Raw genomic sequence first — 15622 nt, forward strand, 5'->3', positions numbered from 1 at the left:
CACTACTATCTGGCAGACCTTCCGGGGTGGGTAGCACATGGATCCATCTGTCAGATGGAGGCACCTGAACCTGGTCTTCAGGAGCCCGAAGGTCCTCTCGATGATCCTTCTGGTTCACCCATGTGCCTCATCATAACGTTCCTCAGCCCCTATCCTGGCATTCCTCACAGGGGTCAGCAGCCATGATCGTTTGGGTTGCCAGAGTCACCTGCAAGTATTGAAGGGCAACATTTAGCCTCACACAATGATTTGGGGATGGCACCTGAAGGTATACACTAACATACGATGGGTGGGGACCATGGCTCACCTATTAGCCACTCCCTGTGCCTCTGGAGTTGGGCCATCACTTTTGGGATGCTGCTATTCCTCAGAACAAAGGCATCATGCACCGACCCAGGATACTTAGCATTGACTTGGAAGATGTACTGGTCCACCAGGCACACCATTTGCACATTCAGTGAATGGAAACTTCTGTTCATTCCAACGGGGGGAACTAATGCAATATGTGTACCGTCACTGGCCCCAACAATATTGGGTATTTGCCCCATTGCATAGAATCCAGACTTCACAGTGTCCAGATCTTCCACCTGGGGGGAAAGCTATGTAGCTGCACATGTGCTTCACTAGGGCAGACAAAACTCTTGCCAGCATGATTGAGAACATTGGCTGTGACATTCCTGCTGCCAAGCCCACTGTCACTTGGAAAGAACCAGTTGCCAAGAAATGGAGCACTGATAGCACTTGCACAAGAGAGGGGATCCCAGTCAGATGACAAATAGCAGATATCTGGTCAGGCTCCAATTGGGCACACAGCTCTGTGATTGTGGCCCTGCCCAGTCTATAGGTGAGTATAATGTGCCTGTCCACCAGGGTAGCCAAGTCCACAAGGGGTCTGTACATGGGGGTATGTCTCCTCCTCCTATGGGTCCCAGGCTCACTATGCCATGGATTCAAGCTAGTCTGCCTAATGAAGGGTGATACCCTGAAACCTGTCCCAGAATGCTTGTTTCCAGTCCAGGGAGGACCTGGCCTGGCAGTTCGGGCTGGACTGTTCCCATGGGGAACAGGGTCAAGACTGATTTGCATATGGCTGAGTCCAAACTGGGGTGGCTTGGTGGCCTTCACTTCAGAGAAGTGGGAGCGATTGGTGGATGGGGTCCTACCCCAGTACGGACTGCTATGTGGGCCTCCAGACCAACAGGTGAGTACACCTTGGGCACTAAAGCATGTGTGAAGGATGCATGGAGATGTGAGTGCAAACATCATGTCATCGGGGGAGAATGTCTTATGGTGGTGTACATGGTGTGTGCCAGCCAATGTGTGTGCCAGTGGTGACAGAAAAGGGATTGGTGGGCCATATGTGTAACAGGCTGGATTGTATGTGTAATGGTGTCTTTCTGTCTACATTACCTCTGCAGGTCAGCGCCCATCAAAAGAAGGGATCATGGCATGCCATCAAGGACCTGTGGACCCTGGGGGTCTATGGCAGGTGGAGCACCATTGTCGGAAATGGTGGGAGGACCTGAGATGCTGGGCACGGAAGACCGCTGAGGCCCAGCAGGGGACGGCCTCCCAATGCAGAAGGGGTGCCCGACAGAAGCTGACCCTCCTGATGGCCCGCATACTGGCAGTAGCCTACCCACAGCTGGATTGGCTCTTGAGGGAATCACAGCAGCCACAAGGGGGTGAGTACAGTGGGTATTATTGCAATAATTGGCAGGTGGCATGGGATCCGGGTGGTGGATGTGAGTTAGTGGGTGCCCCTAAGGCCAGGCCAGACATTGCAGCCTGATTCAGCTCAAGGGTAATGGGTGTATGTCAAATGCAGCTAACCTAGTTTGTTAGCATTCCATGTCAGTCACAGCTTTGTGGGTACCAGGAGGGATGAAGTTGGGGGGGGGGGGTGGCAATCATCCTGCTGTTGCATCTAGCCAAATCACTTGCAGTGCAATGCATAGTGCTCAAGCCTGATCCCTGTGTGTGATGGTGCTGTGTATGCCAACTGTGGTGTTGGTGCAGTAATTGACCCAGTGTTTCCTTTTTCTCTATCCCCCCTATTTTCTTCTGTCATCCTGTCCATGTGTGCATTAGCATCATCTGGTGGAGGAGCAGGGGCACCGGCAACAGAGGGAGCTGCATCTCACAGGACCCAGGAGGAAGAGTCCACTGACGTCGAGGGAACCAGTGGGACAGAGGGCGAGGGGAGCACCATGGTGGGGACAGGAGGTGACAACACTGACTCAGATACCTCCTCTGATGGAAGCTCCCTGGTGGTGGCAGACACCTCTGTGACCACCCCAGCTGCAGACACAGCTGCCCCTGTGCCAGCACTGCCCTCCCAGTAGCCCCTCAGCGAGGTGGCCTTGCCCGCTCACCCAGGAGGGGGGTCATCTCCTTCACCCAGGCACCTCAGACCCTGCCCAGTGAGCCCTGCTGCCCTCAGTGAGGAGGCAATTGACCTCCTGAGATCCATCTCTATAGAGCAGTCAACCACTGTGAATGCCATCCAGGGGCTGGCATTCCAGATGCAGCAATGCAATGCATTCCTGGAGTGCATTCACGGTGGATTGGTGGCTCAAAAGAGATCGATTCAGGCTCTGGCCTCCTCTCTGATGGCAGCCATTGTCCCTGTTCCCACCGTCCCCCCTCCAACTACTACTTCCCAGTCTCAGTCTCCTCAACCCCAACCCATCCCATGCACACATACAGATGAGCATGCACACAAGACAACACCCAAGAGTGGCACAGTCAAATAGAGGCACCAAACTTCATCCCACAAGCACTCACGCAAACACCAGACAGTTGCAGACACATCCACTGCCTCCACTGTCTCCCCCCCTCCTCATTCTCCACCTCCCTCACAATCTCATCCACACTCACACCTGCATGCACTGCATCAACATCCACCACCAGCATCACCACACCAAGCAGCACACACACCTCACTAGCAGACACCGCCACAACATCCAAGCATGCACCCCTTGTGTCCTCTCCCACCCTGTCAGTCCCTCCTCCTAAAGGACACAAACACAGGCAGTCAGACACCCAACAGTCATCCATCTCACATCAGCACACTGCCCATGCACCTGCACCCAAATCCAGCAGACATACTTCTCCTACAACCACTCCCTCAACCTCCACTCACATCCCGCCCCACGGTCCCTAAGAAGCTTTTCCTGGCCCAAATTGACCTCTTCCCTCCCCCTCCTCCCCATACTGCCCATAAGAGCAGGGTCCCAATGACGCAGCCCAGCACCTCAGCCAAACAGTCAACGCGGACAGTGGTGGCTCCACCTAGTCGTGGTGGCAAGGCAGTGAAGGATCCCACTCCACCAGCCAGGAAGATTAAGGATCTCACACCTCCTGCCATGAAGGGGAAGGAGCCTGCACCTCCTGCCATGAAGGGGAAGAAACCCTCAACTCCTGCCCAGAAGGCTAAGGAACACGCACTATCTGCCATGACGGGGAAGAAGCCCTCAACCCCTGCCAGGAAGGGTAAGGATCCAATGCCTCCTGCCATGAAGGGGAGGAAGCCCTCAACTCCAGCGGAGGCTGTCAGGGTGACACCACCACCAGTGGTCAGGGGGCCCCCACCGCCAGCTGAGGAAGTGCATCCCTCACCTCCAGTAGAGGCTGCCCAGGAGACATCTCCACCTGCCGCCACAGTTCAGCCCTCACCTCCAGCAGAGGCTGCCCAGGAGGCACCTTCACCTGATGACATTGTGCAGCCCTCACCTCCGGATGATACAGTGCAGTCATCACCACCAGCAAAAGCCATGTAGGCCACCCTCCAGGGCCTGCTGTACAAGGAGCCCCATCCAGGAGCAGAGGGCATGTTCCCCACCTGAGAGATCGTGACCTTTCACTCCCCAGGATGGAGAAATGGGCATGGAGTCCCCTCTAGAATCAGTTAGAAAGTCACCCACTCCAGAAACTGTGGCCTTGCACTCCCCAGCACAGAGTAATGAGCATGGAGCCCCCTCCAGAATCAGTGCGAAAGTCACCCACTCCGGAGACTGTGGCCTTGCACTCCCCAGGACAGCGATGTAGGCATGGAGCCCTCTCCAGAACCAGTGGACTTGTTCCGTATTCGACTGAGGTGCCCCCCAAACCACATCCCTCTGAGGTGCCTGCCCACTTGCAAACTGATGCCCTGCAGAGTTCTATCCAGATGAAGTCAGGATTCGAGTTGGGCCTTGGACTGTGCCCTGTGGCCATGTGGGTCCTTAGTACAGTGGACTGGGCATTGGTCCTTTGTGTACATTTGTCCATATCTGTTTCTTGTACAATTGGTTTATTTGGTAGCTATTTATATCAATACATTCTCATTATTGCATTGTAGTTGTCCTTGTATTTTTCTGCATTGTATCGTATACCATTGTTTTTCATCTGCAGCTGGTTATGTGTATGGTGTGTGTGTGTCGGGTGTGTGTAGTGTGTGTTTGTATCACTCTTGTTTTCCTCCCTTCCTCCCTTGTGCGCTAGGTGGCTGTACTCCACATCGACGTTGGTGTTCCTGGTGGATTATGACATAGATGAGCATCGGGAAGATGTGCAGTTCCAGTTCCATGGTGGCATTGTTCTTTCCTTTGTCTCTGATGCTGAGTCTTTGGTCTTCTGTGCAGGTTTCCGCCAGGCTTTTGATGGAGTTGGTACCGCCTCGGAAATCGTGGTGGATTGAAGGGTCAAAATATGGTGGGCAGTACTTTGTTTCCGCCTGGCTGTTCTTGGCTACCGCCGTGGTGAGTGTTGTTTACGCCCTGGCAGTTGGTGTGGTACATTGGCTGTCTATTGGAGTTTTCTCTGCCATGGTCATAATTTAACGGTAATTACCGCCAGCCTTATCACTCACCGCCAGGGTCATAATGAGGGCCTTAGTGTGATGACACATTTAGTCATCAGAGGAGGGATTGTTAACGCAGAATTTGTTTTATGAATATTCATGTATTCTGAGTGTTACATTTGCATAGAAAATGTATTAACTTAGACAAAATAATGCACGCATTTGAATGTGCACCCACCTGAGTGGCCGCCAATATTCACGAAGTGTACTTATTGATAGCTTCTTAATATGAAATGTTGAGTTTATGTTTTATTATATATGAATATGTCACATTAAGGGTTATGTATTATGTATTAGCTTTATTAATTGTAGGCCTTAACTTAGCGAGGTCTTGGGCCTAGTTTCATGGCCTCATGCCAAACTGCATTTCTTAATCGACTGATAAAATGGCTACTTAGAGTATTAAATTGTGATTTTCCACTGTGCTGACCAAGTGCTCGTAGCTGAAATTCTTTCTCATGAGAACTGCTGAACTGCTTGCTAGAAGATGATGTACTAGATAGGATATAGGGGCATATTTATACTCTGTCTGCTCTGAATGTACATCAAACTTTTTGATGCACATTCGGCACAAACCTTGCACCATATTTATACAATGACACCCGAGCCCGCAAACGCCAAAAGTCCACCTGGATGTGGGAAACCGCCTTGCATTAATGACATGCAAGGTAGGCGTTCCCGTCCAAAAAATGAGTTAAACACCCATGCGCCATATTTATGCTACTGCGCAAAAATCCCGCACGGTCGGGAGGCGGAGTCGGAAAATGACACACAGCCCGATTTGCGTAATAAAAAAAGGCCTGGGTCAGGGCAGGCGTTAAAATGGGGCAAACACATCAGTACTTAAGAAAAACACACAGAAGCAACAGCAGAGCTCCAAAAGGAAGGCATGGAGGTGCTTTTCATCCAGCAAGCACGCAGACGCAGAGCACAGGACCAACAACAGCAGCTTCTACAAGACCAGCAGGACGCAGAAGGCAGGAGAGGATATTCCACACCAGGACAACCCTTCTGGGACTCTAGCAACAAGACATCATCCAGAGGTACAGACTCAACTGGCAAGCCATTCAACACCTGCTGCGCAACATTGAGCCACAGTTGGCACCCAGCTTGCGGACACTCCACAACATTCAACCAGAAACCAAGCTGCTAGCTGTTCTCCACATGTTGGCAAGTGGCTCCTTTCAAACCACTGGTGCCCTAGTTGCCAGGATCTCAGAGCCCTCATTTTCTGCCTTCCTACGCAAGGTATTGGATGCCATCATCTCCCTCACACCCCGCCACATCAGCTTCCCCAACACACAGCAGAAGCAGCAGGAGACCAAACAGGGCTTCTACCAAATCAACAGCTTCCCACACGTGCTTGGTGCCATTGACTGCACACATGTACGCATTGTGCCACCTGCTGCAACTGAACATCTATACCGCAACAAGAAGCACACACACTCCATCAATGTGCAGGCCATTGTTGATCACTGGGGATTGATCACCAACATCGTGGCAAAGTATCCTGGGAGTGTACATGATCCATTCATCTTCCGCCACTGCACCATCAATCAATACTTCCAGGATGGACGATATGGAAATGGCCTACTTGTTGGTAAGTACAGAAACCTACCAATATAAACACTTCACAGCAACCCTCTAGGACAAACAACACATAACCACTACATTGACATGTGGCAAGGAAGGCACTGAGGTTGTCATACTGCTAGACGTGTTTGATATCCTCACCCAATGGGATACACACCTAGGGACAAATGAAAGATGCAGATGTCAGTCCACAGACACAAGAGAACACTTTAAAAATAACACAATGACAATGACATGGCCTTAACTGGCAGTACAACTTGGAAGATGAATCTTTCAATATCACATCAATAACACTCAATCAAACACCCTTCCAACCAATAAGTATTGTGTAAGAAGTGTGCAATGTGTTTTGCTATGGGTCAAACACCATGAGACACATAGCATGATGATGATGACTACAATGAAGGTGACATGGAATCAATGAGGCTGTAACAATATCTAACATTACTCCTGCTCTGACATTGCCCACTACTAATAAGCAAGTGGACTGTGCGAAGAACACATATTGATGTGACAATATTGAAAGTGCACATTCCTGCACATACGGTTTGAGACAATTACACATATACACAACAGATGTACAGGCATATGGACCTTCTGACACCGTAAACGACAACCCCACAACCAAATTAGCCAGCTGAACTGGAACAGGTTCAGTAGCATAGGTACACGTTTGATCCTGAGTCGACTCAAGGGCAAGGGCAGAGACATAGGTCTGCAGAGAACTTGTCACACATGGGATGTTTGTGCATTGTCAATTGTCAACACGTCAGTGCTGACAACTTATGGAGATGTGTTGTACATTGTCACCTAGCCAAATCAAAGGGCCTCACTGATGTTTAACAAATTCTATTGCATATGTTAAATTGGATAGGATGTCCAGGCCATATAGATGCAACCGTGTTGCCACCACTGTGAGATTGATTCTGTGTATGGAAGTATAATGTCACCCTCAGTTAAGACACATGGACACCTCTTTCACAGGACATAATGCAAAGGAGTACACAATGTACTGCAACTCTACTAAAATACCGCTGACATCCGGTCAATCAGCTAAACACCAGTTCAGATAATGAAACAACCCAATGCTGATGGTCCATCCTAGAAGCCTAGGATTCCACACAATAACACAAACACAGATGAGTCGCAGACAACACAAGAGAACAACTGCCATGCAAAGTGATAATCGTGGTGCAAGCAACATCAACATTTTCTCATTCATTTTCTCTTTCAGCTGATCAGGAGTATTGGATTCAGCAATGGATCATGACCTCATTTGCAAACCCAAACACAGCATCAGAGCGTGCCTATAATGAGGCACATCGGAGGACATGCACCATAGTCGAGAGGACCTTTGGCATCCTGAAGTTAAGATTCAGGTGCCATGACATCACCGGAGGCAGCCTCCTATACTCACCAGAAATGGTCTGCAAGATCATTTTGACCTGTGCCATCCTGCACAACATTTGTGTAAGGAGGAACATTTCCCTCTATGAACCCGACCCACAAATGCCTGAAGAGGAGGGTGTTGTCCATCAACATGAGAGGGACCATCCAAACACAGCTGCTGGATTGCGTCGGAGACAACACATTGTCCAAAACATCTTTTAACTCTACGCACCATCACCACTGTCTTACCATATGTCAATAAACACCTATTCTAATCACTAGAGCATGGTCTGGGTAATCATTTTTGCATCACATTATCCCTATGAATCATAATCAGAGTGTAGCCTCATGGCATTGCAGAAATAGATATTAGGATGCTGAAAAATCCACATCACATTTGATGGGTATGAATGTACACCCAAATTCACACACACTATAAATGACATATATCCTGTCCATTTCACATTTGAAGGGTAATAGCGGAGGAGCACAGCTATTTCACACATACATGTTGGCAACATGGTTCATTGCAGCATATGGCACACAACTAAGACGCTATCATTCACTAAGGAAAAAAATGCCTCATGCATGATGCAGTGGATGTGCTATAGCATTGGTAACAAGAAGGTATGACCAGACCCTTGACAGCAGTAAGTGTGACATCAGATATCTTTGCAAGGAGTATGTGTGACAAGAAATCCATGTAAGCAGCAAATGGATAGCACGAGTGCCCCAGGTATGACTAGCATTGCTCACAAGACATCCCCTGCACATGCCACCCCAGGTCATAAGTCTTGTCACTGCCACGTTCTCTGTCTCACCCCACCCTTCTTCAGGGGGTCCTGGAAATGGACTATTTGTACCCAGATAATCCCTCATCTACACACACCCAGACTCACATGCTGACTCCAGTGTGCTTCCCTCTTTAGTATGGTATGCCATAGTCATTGTTCTTCTGTCTGCATGGACTTCTGGTTGAATAATGCACTGTCTTGTAGTGTGTAGGACCTGTAATCACCTGTCCATTGCTTCCCATGTGAAAGGTACTGTTGGCTCTTTGAACTTGATTCTCACCTACAGAACTTGTGAGAGACTGAAGCTGCACAGACCTGTGTGCACCTCCATGTAGACCAGCCATTTGAACATGCACTGCCCTTGCAGCTGCCTGGAATGGCATAGAAACTGCCATTATATGTATATCACTGTTATGCATTGTCATATAAATCACTTGAGTAACACAGGCCTTGGGTTATTATGTAACGTTGCAACACACAGGACAAATAAAGTTTTCATTTTCCAGTGTTGTTCCACCTTTGACCAGTCTCAGTCTGCTCACTGTGTATTTGCCTTGTTCATTTTTGTTCCTGATTGACCCTGCATCCTGCTAGCCTGACTGGTTCCTGCCTTTGCGTTACCATAAAGGTTCCCTGTGGCTACATTTGTCTCATAGTTGCTTTCCATGCCCTCACTCTCCTCCTGGGGTATTGTGTCAGGTAGGTCTACAATGAATACTCAAATACATTGTGTAGCGTAATCAGTTTATTTATCATATCATGGGGTGGAACTTGTCTTCAAATAGCCTAATCACGTCCCATCCCTTCTCTGGGTTTCATGTATGCATGAGTGACAAATAGTGACAGTGTACCATGGCTGTATACATGGATTGGGTATGGTGCCTCCAGCACAACAAACAACTTTAGATAATGTGCATGAAATGTCAACACATGTTTTTACCCTGACAGTCCACACACCGATTCACATTGCCCCTAACATATTGATGGGACTTGTGGGGTGAATAGCTGTGAGATTAATCAGCACAGAGGCACTGATGTTCCCAGATGCAGTGGGAATTTTAGAGACCACCCTGTGTGCAAATGTTGTGAGGAAACCTGCCGGTTTAAATTGACTGATTCTTTAACTTTGTGAGGACACCAAGGTTGCCCTGTTGTCAGTCTCATAAAACTTCTGCAGTGCCATAGCTGGACTATCCCCATGTGTGTTTTCTATTCCTCTTTGCCTTTCGTTCAATTCAGCTGTGAAAGATACTTTGTTAATGTAGGTAATGGCTCCACATACTCATGAGTAGACCTGCACATAACTGTGGCAACATGGACCCCAATAATGATACAGGCTAAACATTGGCCCACACACTTGAACTGGACACCTTTGTGCAATTAACCACTGAAAATATGTGCACACATGCTGCTTGGCCTGCTGGTCCTCCACTGCCACAGGAGAAACATAGGTCATTTATATAACTAAAACTGTGGCGTGACATTACATTTTTGGATTGGTTTTGGGACTCGGTGTCACAAACACTGTACCCACATAGCATTTTACAATGCCTGACTCATGAGTAGTATACAAACAAGTGCCCAGGAAGTGGTATCCAACATTCCAGGATATGTGATGGTCTAGTCTTGGAACTTTGCCATGATCAACCTTCTTCTATCTATCCTGTGCATGGTTTGGCATTGGAGATGCTTATGTCCAAAAAAACCTGGGAAGTTCACACAACATTTGTTGCTACGTGTATGACAAACACATTTCCTTTCTCATTTCCACACTGAATAGCATCTGATGGTTGGCCACATTGAGAACACATGCATACAAGCACATTTAAGAAAACACGTCTTGTGATGTTCTCACAGTGGGGCAACTACATTTGTAAGGGCCAATACACACACATTGACACCTAGGCAATGAGTTACTGTATTGAGTTGCGTAGCCTTGCTATCCTCTATTGACGCACAACATGCTAAAACTGTATAATACTAATTTGTATTCCACACGTTTGGGCATCTATTGCGTCAGTGAAGAGTGCAAATCTGGTACAACAACTAGAGGATCATGGTCCGCAGTAATATGTTCTGCCACATGTGCCCATACCCCGGAATGCACGATGTAGGTGCAAACAGCGTATCTCTGTATTGTCACACCTGTCATGCACTAATAAAATTGAGAAATGACCCAAACCCAGTAAAAGCCAGAAACTTTGATGCATATGCGTCAAAAAAAGAGGCACATGCGTCAAAACATACGGCATATGCGTAAAAAAATGACGCTCACTGCCATGATACATCCATTGGCCCTGAGCGGTAATTCCCACACTGTACCCCATGAAATTGGTTAACTATGAAAAATAATTGAAAATATGGATGCAGGGTAATTTCAAAGCATGTGCGTAAAAAAAAAATGATGCACAGACTGAAAGCGCTATAATATTTTGATGCATCAGAATAAAAACACACTGCATTTGAGGCAGGAAGTGATGTAATAGGATATCCTGTTTAGCGAATTGGTACAGTGGGTGTACTTTCAATTTCACTTTGCCGTCTGTGATTTTTCTTGACTGTGTGGCTGTGTTTAGACTTGTCTCTCTGTGCATATTGTGAATTTGTCTCCTGTGTGCTCTTTGTATTGTCTTTTGGTGTTTCGTAAGTGTCTGTTTTATCCTGTGTAACTGCATTTTTGTCATTTCTGGTGTCTAATTTTGTCTTTGTACTGTTGGGAGTCTGTTGTGGGTAGTGTTAGTTTGGGGATAGTTGGGCTGTTTTGTTGTTAATTAGTTTTCATTTCTCTCTCCGCCTTTCCCTTCATTATCCTCTGTACCCCTTAATTACTTCAGTTTTTTTGATGCATGTTGGGTAGGCCACGTCTTGGTAGGATGGGAGAGGAGGAGCTGGGGGGATTTATTTGTCTGGTGTGCCACTTCCTCCCATTAATGATTGAAGCAGGTGGCCGTGTGATACAGGGGTATCACACAGAGGCAAGGAGGCTCTGGTGGGCAAAGGTCCTGTACCATCTTAAAAGAATATACAACACAGCGCGCAACGACTACCAGCTAAAACACCGTTGGGCTGACCTGGTTGCCAGGGAGCAAGACCTGCTGGACCACCTGGGGATTGTGATTGGTGGCCCTGTTGGTGAGTACAATTCAGAGTAATGTGCTCATTTAAATGCTTTGTAGTGACAGTAGCAGATTTGTTCATATGCTGCAGGCAATGTTTTTGGACATGTGGAATGCAAGTTAAACATACAGTTGCCGTGAGTTATACAATAATTCCTACACATTACTGTAATTTGTTGACGCAACAGCTGCACTAACTTACAAAACACAGCTCGAGCCTGTAAATAAATGCTGCCTTCACGTCAATCGATGATGCAAATGTGGCTCTAACATATGTTTTATGCATGGTCTGTTTTATGCATGAAAGACAAGTTTTTAATCCAGATATTTTCAAGAATTAATGTGTCCCCCAATTATTTCTGAGACATGTCTGAACTGGATTCTGACACATATGTAACACATTATTTCTGACCTCAGGTAACATCTTAGGCTGATAGTTTGACTTGGTTGTGCCGCAATTAAATTAGGGATGGATGCCAAAAGTAATGCACACAGGTTCATATCAAAATGTTTGGTGCAACTTACCATAGCTGTGACACATAAAATGAAGCAAATGATACAAATTGAGGAGTAACAAGTATCCATGGCCCTCTGTTCATTTTGCATGTGTGTTTTACATTGGTCTTAGTCACAAAAGCTGGCCCGAGCTAATGCATTTGCCATCTGTGTTACTCTATTGCCTTGTACTTCTCATAAGTTATGGGATCATCCTGGGATACCTGACGTTGGGGAATGCATGATCACAATGGATAAAGTGCATGATGTTATGCAAGGGACCCCTGACCAATTCCATCATACAGATAAAGTTGACTAATACTTAGCTAGTTTAGTTTGCACACCCATGCTGATCAAGTGCAGCATATGTTTAATAACTAACCTCCCAGTATGGAGTCTATCACTGACATGGGTGTCTGCTAAGATCAGTAGACCAACATTCCTGTGACTGCTGTAATTCCGAAGGTACATAAAAATTGAAACCGACATCATCATAATTGACACACTGGTACATTTGCTAAACCATATATCAATAACATCACAGTGTTAGTTTGCTATATATCCGCTGATCAACCAAATTGGCAAATGTAAGATGATGAATGTGGCTCATCTGTGATTTCCGAAACCCATATTGGGCAAACAGGGCAATGAGAGACACATTTCAGGTGCAATGACTACACGTGTGCCCATGCAGTCTGTCATGAATGAATACAATATACACTGTCAACATATATCTCCTTGTTGTATCCAAATATGAAAACTGGTCAATCTATGGCTAGCCTCAAACTGTCACCAAATAATGCACAGGATCCCTGCCATTATGGTGTAATAGGGGGCATATGTGGCTCAGGGTACCCTGTTAATGTAGCATATGTAACCTAGACACAACACAGGCCCTACATGTAAGGGGCCATAGAAAGCATGATAAACCATTACCTTAATTCAACCCACAGGTGCGTCACGCAATAAAGGATTGTCCTTTGATGCCCAAGCCACAATACCTGAGAGACTGGTATTGCAGTGCTCCAGGAAAGTGGCTTTGCATGTCTCTCATTGATACAAATGATGAGAGGAGTACACTCTATAAATGAGTCTGCAAACAAATGATGGAGCATGTTTGCCACCACATGATAGTTAGGGCTACTGCATGTGTGCAGATATGTGTGTATCACTCACTGAAGTGACTGGGTCTGTACATGTTTGCAGTGCCATGTCGGTTGCAGTATCATAATGCCTGAGAAGCTGGACTTTCAGATTTAGTGTTACACACAGTAATTGTATTTGAAAGTGTTGTACAGTGCACAGACATTGAGCACATTTCTCCCTTCCATGGTTTACAGGTGGACCTGCCCCCTACGCAATCAGAGAAGTGGCTCGATTTGCAGACCCAAGCATCTCCAGTAAGTGTTGATATTTCGGTTCTGTGTTGTGTTTGCTGCTGTTGTGTGATTGACTCCTATGTGTTGGACACATAGCAAGGTATGATGCGCTGGTAAATGATTGAATATGTTACTTGAGTCGAGTATCATTTTTTCCATCTTTGAGTTGGACAATTATTAGTGTATAGTCATATTTTGGGATTGTAGTGCAGCCCTGTAGGCATGGCCATGTGAATAGGGTGACATTTGTTGCTAAAACTTTTATTAAGAAAATTTATCAGAGGACCATATTTATGATTTAGTCAGAAAGTCAGACCCTGAATCTCACAGAATAGGGATGCCAAAGTCTTACCCACAGACTTGAGCCTCCTTGTTCACTAATGAACATGTTTGACTGTATGTTTGACTTCCTAGAAGCATGTAGCTCCACATGTTGTGCTACATGTATGTGGCACTTGAGTACAATGTCATAGGTGTGCATGCAGCTCATGGCCAAATTGTGTGCTTACATCTATCTGCTTGTTGTAAGACATGTATTACTGGTATGAAATGATGTTGATAATTGTCTGCATTTCCAAACATAAATGTGGATGGGATTGTCCAAGGTTTGGGTGTATCCTAGTTGGACATCCTCATTACCTGTGGTGGACTGCCCAAACCCATGTAAAGCTGTCCAAAGCTTCCTGGGTGTCCTAGATGTTGGAAAGTATTTATTGCTTGTCCATCCCCACCTCAGGCACAGGCTTAGGGTTATGAAATGTTTACCTAGGACTGATGATCCAAGTTTAGTACACAGACATTTAAATCTGTAAATCACTGTCCAAAATTAGGATGCACACTTATGATTAGCAACTGCATTATATCCTGGCAGTTTCATTTACAAATCACAGATCTTGTGGCCCTTGATTGTCATCCAGAAGTTAGTCATTAGTTGGCCTGTCACATGTGGAGGACTTGCAGCATTTATTACGTGACAAATGGCTGAACTATGATGCATAGGTCATTTAAGTTGTTACACATCTTTTAGAGCATTGCTGTGCTGTTAGATAGGACATGTGTATGCTGCGTTGGCATGTACTTCCTCAGGGACAATCTGTGATCTGTATGGTGATATGGCCTGTTTCTGGTACATTAGATGTATTATCTGATTTACTTCAGTAGCTATATCACACAATGAAGTACCTAATGTTTGGTTTTATCTTTTTTTTAACAGCAGCCAATATGAATCCCATCCAGATTTGGGAGTTTCAGCGCCAGGCGATGCGTTACCGCCATATTCTGGATGTGGAGTCTGGGTTCCGCAACATGGCATGGTGGTATCGACATGAAAGAGCCTCCGGAGTGTGGAGGGCATTTGCCCAAGGGGGTCCTTCGGTGTCCATCACAAACACCACCACCATCACCGCCCCTACCACCCAGGTGGCACCAACCATACCAGGCACCACCGCAGGACCGTCAACCTCCACTGCTCCAGGACCTATCACAGCATCACCTGCACCTCCTCCTACACACATGGCACCAATAACGGGACATACATCTTCATCTGGCACCCAGACCACCTCTGCTGCAGTCATTGACCCTGCAGATTTTCAACAGATGCAACGTGACATTGAACGCATGTTGAGGAAAATGAACAGGCTGCAGCAGGAGGTGGCACAAGTTAATGGGAGGGTGCATGCCATAAAGAAGACCCTGCGGAGGGCAAACTTGTAAAAAATGTACCCTTAGCCATGATTCCCTCCCCTCCCTCCACTTTCCTGGATCTTTCAATTAGTGGGTTTAGGGGGGTTAGTGTTAGGTTAGAAAAGGCTGTTAGTTTAGTTAGTAGTGGTGGGTGGGGGAGGGTGGTGGTATGAGACTTTTAATATCTGTTGTTTATTATGTATGTGAGTGGGTGGGTGGGTGGGGGATGATGTTGGGGTTTTGGTGTTTAAAAAAACCCAATATATATATATATATAAAATATAAAAATCCAAAAAAATATATATTTGTTTAGTATAAGATAGTATGTGT

The sequence above is a fragment of the Pleurodeles waltl genome, chromosome 2_2 (assembly GCF_031143425.1).
Source record: "Pleurodeles waltl isolate 20211129_DDA chromosome 2_2, aPleWal1.hap1.20221129, whole genome shotgun sequence".
Classification (NCBI taxonomy): domain Eukaryota; kingdom Metazoa; phylum Chordata; class Amphibia; order Caudata; family Salamandridae; genus Pleurodeles; species Pleurodeles waltl.